The 11,237-nt window shown below is 40.1% G+C and overlaps 1 pseudogene; it reads left to right on the top strand.

Moving 5' to 3' along the window:
- Positions 1-6,039: 6,039 nt before the first annotated feature.
- On the top strand, positions 6,040-6,776 carry LOC103289853 (RNA transcription, translation and transport factor protein-like; annotated as a pseudogene).
- The last annotated feature ends 4,461 nt before the right edge of the window (positions 6,777-11,237 follow it).

Here is an 11,237-nt window from a genome sequence, read left to right as displayed (position 1 = left end):
AATACTTCCCTCTTTCTGCTGAATTCAAAGAAATCTCTATAACGAGTGTCTTGAAATTGAAAGTAAACCTGCTGTGAGAAATCTGGTAAATGTTTACCTACTGGGTGAAAAATTGAAAACCAAATGATATTAACTTCATATTTATTTTTATTTTGTATGATGCCTGACATTTACATAGAAACAGAAACTGGATATATGGCAAGAAATTAGGAGAATTCTGTTTTTGGGAAGCGGACAGTGTTTGGTTGTAAAAGGTCACTTATATCTGGAGAGCTTGGAGGCTCTAGAATATTTATAGACCCTACAGCTGCAATTGGCTCATCATTTGAATACTGTAGAAACTCCACATGTCTTTGAGAATTACAGGGTTCGAGCAGAAAACAGTAATTTGCTCCAAAGAAGGTTGGGTTTTGTTTTGTTTTACTTAAAATTATTACTCAATTTTAAAAAAATATATTTTTATTGATTTTAGAGAGGAAGGGAGAGGGAGAGATAGAAAAATCAATGATGAGAGGGAATCATTCATCAGCTGCCTCTTGCAAGCCCCCTACTGGGAATTAAGCCAACCGAGCATGTGCCCTAACCTGAATGGAACCATGATCTCCTGGTTCATAAGTCAATGTTCAACCGTAAGCCACACTGGTTGGGCAATTTTTTAAAGGTATTTAGCCAAAATAACCAGAAAAACTTGATATCAAGGAGAAATCCCAGCTCATTTCAAACATCTTTCTTCTGAAGCTCAATCTTTAACACACGTTTTAGCATATGCCAGGCAATTGTTAGATGCTTAATTTTAAATTTTAAACGATTTTAAACAAATCCATTTAAAAATTTATATTTTTAGGAAACAATAGGACCAACCTCTTTAAAGAGGTTGTTTCTTATAAATTGCATTTTTACATGGAAGGGGGTGAAAATGAATATGTTGAAATGTAATCCACAGGCTGAAGATCAACAAGAGTTACTCACTCTAAAATGCCACAAAAATAATCATATAATAAAAGGCTAATATGCAAATAGACCAAACAGTGGAATGACTGGTCACTATGATGCACACTGACCACCAGGGAGCAGACAATCAAAGCAGGAGCTGCCCCCTTGTGGTCAGTGGGCTCCCACATGGGGAGCACCACTCAGCCAGAAGCCAGGCTCAGGGCTGGTGAGCACAGGAGTGGTGGTGGGAGCCTCTCCCGCCTCCACAGCAGTGCTAAGGATGTCCGACTGCCGGCTTAGGCCCGCTCCCTGTCAGCTGGACATCCCCTGAGGGCTACCCGACTGTGAGAGGGTGCAGGCTGGGCTGAGGGACCCCCCCCCGGAGTGCACGAATTTTGTGCACCGGGCCTCTAGTTAAAAATAAAATGCCACAAAAGGATTTTGGTGAGTCAGAACTAGTTTGCAAGACTGAGGTAACATATACATAGTGTGTAAAAAGGTAACTCAAGTCTCCCTGGGCTTATTAAAATGGAATGAATTGTAATAGAATGACTTGCAAAAATAAGGAATGTTTTCCTGGCCAGATTAATGAACTGGATATATGGCAAGATATATAATGAGTAGCCAGATTATTATGATCTCTGAATGCATAATAATATGGCCACTCAGTGTGTGTGTGTGTGTGTGTGTGTGTGTGTGTGTGTGTGTATTAGAGGCCTGGTGCATGAATTCATGCATGGGTGGGATCCAGACAGCCTGGCCAGGGGGAGGGGACATGGGTGGTTGGCCGGCCTGCCTGATGATCGAACTCCTGGTCGAGGGGACAATTTGCATATTAGCCTTTTATTATATAGGATATACACTGAGTGGCCAGATTATTATGCATTCAGAGATCATAATAATCTGGCCACTCAGTGTATATGTAAAATATATGATTTTCAAACCACTTTGCTGTACACCTGAAACTAATACAGAATAACATTGAATGGAAACTGTAATTGAAAAATAAAAAAAAATAATAATGGAAGCATGAAATAGACTGAGGTATCTCAGAGGAAAGGGGTGGAGAGAGAGATTAACTAAAGAACTTATATGCATATATTCATAACCCATGAACACAGACATTAGTGCTCAGGGAGGGGGTGGGAGCAGGATGGAGAGGTTTAATGGAGGAAAAAAGGGAAGTCTGTAATACTTTCAATAATAAAGATAATTTTTTTAATTACAGAGAAATAAAAAAATAAATAAATATAATTTTTTTAAAAAGAGCAGTGTCCTCCTAGTAGTATAATGTAAAAGATCCAATACCAAGAAGCAAGCTCCCTGGAGGGCAGTGTTTGTAAGTCTCGGTTCCTGCTGCAACCTAGCACCTGTCTTATTGCTAATGTCTGCCAATAATGATGCTCAGGGAGCGTCTGCTCCTGATAAGAATGCCCCATTAGACTGGAGCAGATAAAATTAAAGGAGAAACGACAAAAAATTCTTAGTTGTAGCAGGAGTTAAGGTAGATTTTCTATATTTACTTTGTATATTTGAAAGCAGACTTTCAAAACTGTATATTGATTCTCAGTAAACCTTAGGGGCAGTGCCCATTTAGAAGTATTATTAGTAACAGAAGAGAATGGGCCAAATAATATATTATTGTTTTCTCATTATCCAACAGAATTCTTTTCATATGGCATTAGCACCCATTTAGTATTTAAAGGTTAAATTGTGTTGTTGTGTTTTTTTTAAAGGGCCAGGTCTAGGACTGTATTTTGTATTACATGTTGTTACAAAATATGACAGGTATTAATTACTGACCCACAAAAAGTAGGTGGCGCACACACACATAACATAATTACTGGGGAGTTGCATATAGGTGCTATTTGTCAAAATGTAGGCAGGATGTGGAAAAATCACAGGAAACAATTCAGCAGCACAGCAGCAGGTCAATCGGAGTGTTGCCTAATTAAGACAAGACGGGTAAGTGATTATCTAGACCCAGGGGAGAGAGTCTAGTAGCAAAGGCCATCTGAAGGGAAGCAGTAATTTTCTCTCAAACAACCCTGTGGGCCCCAGGCATGGGAACCAGGGAAATATGTACACTGACCTCTTGCTCCTTCACCATTGGCCAGATTCAATTGGTATATAGAGGACAAGAAATTATTTGTAATATATCCTGTGAGTTATTCTCCTTACATTGGAAAGAGTAGAAAATAGTGGTAAGGATTAAGTAGATATTATGAAAGCATAATACTAAACTCTTAACAATGGAGAACAACGGAGGATTTGTAATTATATGCAAAATATTTGTTTTTCTCTAAAGTATTTGATTATATATCTACGAAAGTAAATTGTTTATTGGAATACTGTATAATAGACTTATTAAAGTTCTAATTGTTTCAAGAACATTTTGTTTTTCATAGATCTAACTCAACCAGATTGAAGTGTACTAGAATGAACTAATGATTGCATCAGCATATTCATAATGAATAGAACTTTGCATCACACAATCTAAAAGTTAAAAAGTAAGCTCACCCAACAAAATCTGAAAGATACTCATTTTGTTCTTAGAAATTTTTGTTCATTTGTTCTTTTAATCCCCTACACAATGAATCTAGCAAAAAGAGAGTGCTAGTTTCTTACAATGGGTTGTCAAGTGTTAGATATTTTAAATAATGAAATTTCTTCTCCTGTAATACACCATTATGAATTCATATTTGTGAAGTACTTAAGAAATAATTCAATTAATATGTATTATAGCCATTGGGCATTCATCTGTTTCATTCGAGTCATTCATTTTTATGATCACAAAAAGTCATAGGGGTTCTATACAAAATTTAAATTGCCCCAAAATACAAAAGAAAAAGATTGCTTGCTGTTTCAAACTGTCTGAACAATGACTTACGGCTACATTTCCTCTGGGGACCTTATTATTTAGCACTTTAGAAATACATTGATAGTAAATTCGTAAGCCTTTCCATTTTTGTAAGTAATTAAATGTAGATCAAACTTGTAAAGGTTTTGACTAGGATGGAGTCTACTTCTTTCTTACCCTCATTCATTACTTTATCTGCGGTTGAGAAAGCTGAAAGTCATAGAGACCAAATTTACACAGTTAGCGATATAGAAACTGCATCAGGATAATGCTGGTTTTCTAAATTTGGACCTGAATCTTATCCTAGTGGTTTTCAAAATGCTGCAGGTTTTCTTGGGAATTTGGAGACTCCTACTGAGAAAGTTATTGAGAAAGCGACCATCCTATCTTGATTCAACCAGAGCCTCCCAATGTTATTCTACTTTATATGTCAGCTTTATGGTTTTATCCATTCTGTTCTTTGATATAGTTTTATGTGGTTTTTAAGTGTTTTACATATTTTAAGTTAGTACTTTGCCACCAAAATATATAAAAATTATACTCTACAAAATAATTAGCAGTATAACCAATATTACTGGACATTTATTTTTTCCTTTTAGAAACTGCAGCTATCATGGATGCTATCAGTCCTTAATAAAGGATATCCTTGAGTTTGAAGACATTAAGCAAAATTGTGATTAACATTTTGACATCTCCTGTCTACCTTTGAGTTTGGAAGAAGTCACTAGAAACTATTCACAGGAAGGCTGTTTTAGGAGGGCAAATCCCAAAATATACCTCCCAGACTCATAGATGAGAACAGCAGCTTACAAGCAGAGTCTAGGCATATGGAGGTGAGAAAAAACTACTGAGCAGTATTAATACTTCAGTGATATGTAGATTGAGTTGGCCAAAAGGACAGTGGAAAGAATTAACAAGAAACAAATTGTGGAACACATGAGAACAAGAAATTTTGAATCTAAATGATTTAGGATTGTATTTTGTTAAAGTAAGTGGTTACAGATGACTAAAATTTGGGACCTTTCAGAATGAAAAAAAAAAAAAATGTCCGCTGCTTCTAGACCTAAAAGAGAAAATGTGGAATTAAGAAAGTCTTTCATTTTTAAAGACTCCAAAATAATTCAAGATAATAATGGACTATCTCGTTAGTGTACAGTAAAACTGTTACTTGGACAACATGATTCAGTACGAAAATCAGATATGGCCATAACCATGCTTTGCCATATTACTTGAAGGTAGTTATCTGATTGCTACTTTTGACTTTTACTTTCGTTTTGCTTTGTTTTTTCACTCCGTATAACCAAATAACTTTAACATGGCTAACCTCACCAGTACAGAGAAAAAACTGACTACTCATACAGCTCTTGGGAATGGGTGTCCATTTATAAATATAAACTTAGTCTAATCCCCACACTGTAAGTTGTTCAGAGTGCAGTTAGGTTTTGTATAAAGTATTAAAGTATTGCCTTATGTGATACTGTGGGAAATAAGCTTAAACCATAATCAAGAGACATAATACATTCTTTTGAGAAAGAAATCCTAATATATATAAAAACCCAGGGTCTGTCACATCCACAACGACCAAAGGCTTGACCAAATGCCAGGCTGCGCACGCAGCAGGCTCAGGTGGGAGGGGACTTGTGGCAGCAGGGAGAGGGGCAGGGGAGGCGGGGCCCGGCAGAGGGTGGCCTATACTCCCCACATGGCCGAGGTGGCTGTGAGTGCTCCTGATGGCCTGCAGGTGCTGATTCAGCTCGGCCTGCAGGCTCCGCTTGGTGCCATTCACAGAAGCGCAGGCACCACCTCCATGCCACAACCTCACTTCTGTCTGTCCCACTGGCCCTGAGGCACCTTCCCAGAGCTGCCTGTGGGGAGATCCTGCCGTCTGAGTGCCTGCCCTTGGAGCACTGAAGGCAGCAGTCAGTCCTTCAGGCCCACCAACTCACAGCCTTTTCTCCCTTTCTTCCCCTCCCTCCCAGCTTGCTCTCAGAGCCTCTCTCAGAATGAGGCCCCAGGGCAGGCAGAGGGTGGAGCTGCCCCCACTGGCCCTGCCCCCTCCCAGCTGGCCCTGCCCCCTCCCAGCTGACAGGGAGGGCGGGAGGGAGAGAGGGAGGCAGGCAGGCCTGGAGGACTGCTGAGAAAAACAAAGAGAGCTCGTACCTGGTCACTGGGAGCTTCACCACCAGCCGCTCCTCACCTCTCCTCTCCTAGCTGAATCCCGGGAGACAGAGCGGGAAGCCAGGACCATGTTCTGCCGCAAGCTGACGACCCTCGACTGCCACAACCCTGCCGGCTTCAACTGCAAAGATGAAACAGAATTTAGAAACTTTATTGTTCGGCTTGAAGACCAGAAAATCAGACACTACAAGATTGAAGACAGAGGTAATTTAAGAAACATCCACAGCAGTGACTGGCCCAAGTTCTTTGAAAAGTATCTCACAGATGTTAGCTGTCCTTTCAAGATTCAAGATCGACAAGAAGCAATGGACTCTGGGTGTAGCTGTTAGACTTGAATATGGAGATAACGCTGAAAAATATGAGGACTCAGTATCTGATAATACAAAAAATGCTGACAATGCAGCTAAAAATGCAGAGCCATTGATCAATTTGGATGTGAATAATCCTGATTTTAAGGCTGGTGTGATGGCTTTGGCTAACCTTCAGATTCAATGTCATGATTACCTGGTAATGCTTAAGGCAATTCGCATTTTGGTCCAGGAACGCCTGACACAGGATGCAGTTGCTAAAGCAAATCAAGCAAAAGAGGGGTTGCCTGTTGCTTTAGACAAGCATAGTCTTGGTTTTGACACCGGAGATGCAGTCCTTAATGAAGCTGCTCAAGTTCTGCGATTGCTGCATATAGAAGAGCTCAGAGAGCTACAGACAAAAATTAATGAAGCCATGGTAGCTGTTCAGGCAATTATTGCTGATCCAAAGACAGACCACAGACTGGGGAAAGCTGGAAGATGAGCCTTTTAGGATTTCAGCCGCTTGCCTATTTAGTACAGTTGGGAACCATGCACAACACCAGGCTATGTGTTTCAAAATCAAACATCACATTTTTAAGGGAAGAATCCCAGAAAATTGACTATGTTTTAGAGATTTACCATCATTGTTTTTTTAAAATATATTTTACTGATTTTTTACAGAGAGGAAGGGAGAGGGATAGAGAGTTAGAAACAGCAATGAGAGAGAAACATCGATCAGCTGCCTCCTGCACACCTCCTACTGAGGATGTGCCCACAACCAAGGTACATGCCTTGACCGGAATCTAACCTGGGACCTTTCAGTCCACAAGCCGATGCTCTATCCACTGAGCCAAACTGGTTAGGGCCATTGTTTTTTCTTAATAAAGTTTGGGAAAGCGGAAAAAAGAAAGAAAAACAAAGAGAGACAGAGACTGGGAGAGACTGAGATGGAGAGATGAAAACAAAACAGACTGGGCCTGAAGAGGCCTGGATAGAAGGGAAGCTTGTGGGGGCCAGGAACTGAGATGTTTCACCAACCCCTCCCCAACTCATGTGTGTGCTCAGGAGTGAGCAGGGGAGCCAAAGCCACAGGCAGGGATGGAGGAGGGTGCCCTCCCCTCTGGAGACTCCCAGTATCTTCAAACTGCCCTACTCACTTCCTCTCACCCCCTTCCAGGGCCTCTGCTCTGGATGGGGCCTTTGGAATCCAGGGCTCTGGGGTTTTACAACAGAGCTGGGGTGGGAAAGGGTAAACAGCACCAAAGATGGCTGATGTGGCCACCCACCTCTGCCTCATCTTGACCAATTAGTTCAGCCTCAGAACATGACACTCAGAGGGGATGCCTACTTCCCCAGCAACGGCTCTAGGGCCTCAGCCCCAGTGCCAACCTCCTCTCCCCCTTGGCCCTCCCCAGAGCTGGTGCTTGCTGCAGCTCCGTGTGCCTTACTTAACCACCCCCTCCTTCCCTGTTCCTACAAAGGAGGCTGCATCTTTGTATGTTATATTCATATAAACTTTGTAATGTTTTTGGGGGAAAAAGAAAAAAAGATGACCAAGAGAATGCCACAGTCAACGTCCGGAGTCCGGCTCAGGAGAACAGAGAAAAGGGAGAATTCCATAAGTTGGCTGAAGCCAAGATATTTCTGAGTGACTGCCTGGCATGTGACAGTTGTGTGACCACAGAGGAAGGAGTCCAAGTTTCTCAGCAGTGGTAAGGAGCAGTGAGCAGGAGGACGGTAAGGAGCGAGGGGTTCCAGACTGTGAGAGGGATTTCCAACTTTCGGCTTAGGCCTGTTCCCACACATTTCATGCACTGGGCCTCTAGTTAACACTATGTTACACAAAACATCCTATAAAAGTTAATTTCTTAACTGTGTTCATTCTGCTTTGTGATGCAGACCTCCTAGCCCTTTCTCTGATGTTGTCCTTCCCTCCTCCTGTCTTCAACGCCTTGACCCTCCTTGCAAGGCCATCCGTGAAATCCTTGGTGAGAACAGTCCTTGTCATAGATCCACATTCGCCTTCTCAGAGACCTTCCTCCAATATGCTACGTAAGAGTCTGCTTACGGCATTGAGCGTAGTCTCCACTTACATGTAAGATACATAAGATCAGAAATAGGCTATGCCCAGTGCCTAGATCTGTGCTTGCCACATGATATTATGCTGACATACATTTGCTACTTAACAGTGAATCTACTTCATTTGGCTCACCACTTAGAAAAACAAAACAATTTGATATGAAAATAGTATCATGCCTGAAGATTTCTTACATATACCTTAGTAGATAGTGTTCATCTTCAGATTGATTCATATGTACTCAATGTTAGTGTTATAGATGTTGGTTCTTCCAAGGTCATCTGGTTATTTTTTAATTATTATAGAATTTTAAGGATTGACAGCATCAAGTATGCTCTGTCTCCAGGTTTTTGCACTGTCAGTGTGCAAAAATGTATATGGTACAATTTTTTAATCTTTGTTGTTGAAAGTGTTACAGATGTATCCTTTTTCCACCATTGTCCCCTTCTAGCCTGCACCTGCCCCAGCATACTATTATCTGTGTCCCTGGGTTATGCATATATGTATACAAGTTATTTCATTAATCTCTTTCCACACACCACCCACCCACTCCCACCTTCCCTCTGAGATTCAAAATCTATTCCATGCTTCTATGTCTCTGGATCATATTATGCTAAGCAAAATAAGCCAGTCAGACAAAGACAAGTATCACATGATCACATTTATATGTGGAATCTAGTGAACAAAATAAACTGATGAACAATATACGAGTATGGTACATATTTTGCATTGCACATCAATGTCAACGGTACTTTACTTTTCAAATGACTTTCCTCTAATTGCTGAAGCATTTCAATGGCCATAAAAACTCGATAGTTGCAGTGATTCTTTCATTGCATTTTTTTAACTTCTTCTTTTTTAATGTTTCAAAATTATCTTTTGAGAAACTCTCTATCCAGAAACAAAGACTTGCCTCACTTTGCAGATTAATGTATAACTATACGTAAAATTTCACAGGGATCAATATAATTTGTGTGCGATATTGTTTATTATATGCATTGGGGAAAATAACTTGTAGAATTTCATTTTTTCCCCATATCTTTAAGGAGCCATGCCTAACTCCTTTCAAACCACACTGCAGCTTGAAGAATTAATAATTGGGATACGTGCTGCTGCTGAGTTTTGGAGGGGATGTGACTCACCTTTAAACCCAGGGTATTGCTCTGAGACCTGAACCATAACTCCGATTTTCCTGAGCCTCAACCACTAGTTCTGTGACAAATGGAACAGATTCTACAAACTACCTCGCACAAGTAATGCTTTTGGATTGCTTGTTGTGCTGGCTTGCAGAGCTGAGAGATCTATTTGTCTTCTAACCCTTAAGGACTAAAATGCATTAGTCTTTCTACTCCTAATCCAATCAGTGCCATTTTCCCTCTTGTGAGTGACTAGCTGTGTGGAACATCTGTCTGTCATTTTAACCACTGGCTTATGAAAGCTTCAGTGTGATTCAGAACTCTATATACTCCCGGAACCTGCAATACAGGGCTTAGACTGCCTGGAAAGAAACAGATACCTCAGGAGAAAGTTGTTTTTAATCTTGGTTATTCTTTAGCTGGCTGTGTAAAGAGTAAAGTCACTGTGGTAATTGCTCTGTATGGGAAAGTAGTAAGTGAGAATAATTTATAAAAATATTTTAATTATATTAAATGCAAAATGAAATTATATCAAGAAGTATGATATTTGAACCCAGGTTATCTGCCTTCAAGCCCACGTTATCAACCAAAACCAATAGCTCACTGTGTGACCTTGGACAAATTACTTAATTATATTGTGATTAATCATCCAGGTTTTTTCATCTACAAATGTTAATAAGAAGAGTAAGTGAATTCACTGAGGAATGCAGTCACTGTGTGTTTATAAATACCCCAAATGTGTATCTATATTTTACCTCATGATGACTTTAAGTAATTGGTTGAAAAACAAATCTAAAAAAAATCTGAATGTGCCCAGTATTACTTGCACATAGTTTGTATCCATAATAGTTGAGTGTTCAAGTATCTATAATAATAATCTATAATAATAAAAGCATAATATGCTAATTAGACTGGACGTCCTTCTGGATGACCTTCTGGACAAAGCCGGGCCTGCGAGTGAAGCCCGGGTCCCAGGTGCCAGAGGGAAGTCGGTGCCAGCAGCCAGGGGAAGGAAGGCTTACTCTTGCATGGATTTAGTGCATCGGGCCTCTAGTTTGAAATAAAACAGCATGCAAAAGTTAGGTTAATTTTGTCATACCAATTTTGTGCTACTTGTGATAGCACACATTGCTAAAAGACAAATATTTGTATATACTTTCAAAGATGTTTTTGGTGACCAGCTGCTCTGAGCATGCCTTTCATAATCATCCAGGCATGTGATCCCTGATGCAATTTTACTATGAATACTGTCTTTATTTAAGCAGGGGTAGGGAGTAGTTAATCACAAAAGGCTTCATTGGCAGATATCCATTATGTCTTTCTCTTGGTCCCAACTTTAATGGTATCTCATAACCAAGAGTCCTCTCATTGCACTGTAGCTTAGTGCCCTCCACAGCACCAGTCCCCTTTGGCTAGAAACGAAGGCCAATACTCCAAAAGGAGGAAGCTAGACTAACAGACTGTGATGCAGCCTGTCAAGATAATAGCTATCAAAATGTCAAACTGCTTACACAAGAGGTCATTTTACAGTTACACAAATAATGTACGAGGGCTCAATATGTTCCACATCCTTGCCAACACTTGATATTACATGTCTTTTTTTATTAGAGCCATGCTGGTGGCTATGAAGTGGTGTCTTAATGTAGTTTTGATTTGCAAGTCCTTGATGATTAATAATGTTGAGCATCTTTTCATGTGCTTATTAGCAATTTGTATATTTTCTTTAAAGAAATGACTATTAAAATCTTTTGCCCATTTTAAAA

The sequence above is a fragment of the Eptesicus fuscus genome, chromosome 3, assembly GCF_027574615.1.
Source record: "Eptesicus fuscus isolate TK198812 chromosome 3, DD_ASM_mEF_20220401, whole genome shotgun sequence".
Classification (NCBI taxonomy): Eukaryota; Metazoa; Chordata; class Mammalia; order Chiroptera; family Vespertilionidae; genus Eptesicus; species Eptesicus fuscus.
The sequence above is the reverse complement of the archived record's forward strand: the minus strand, read 5'-3'. Positions and strand labels throughout refer to the sequence as shown.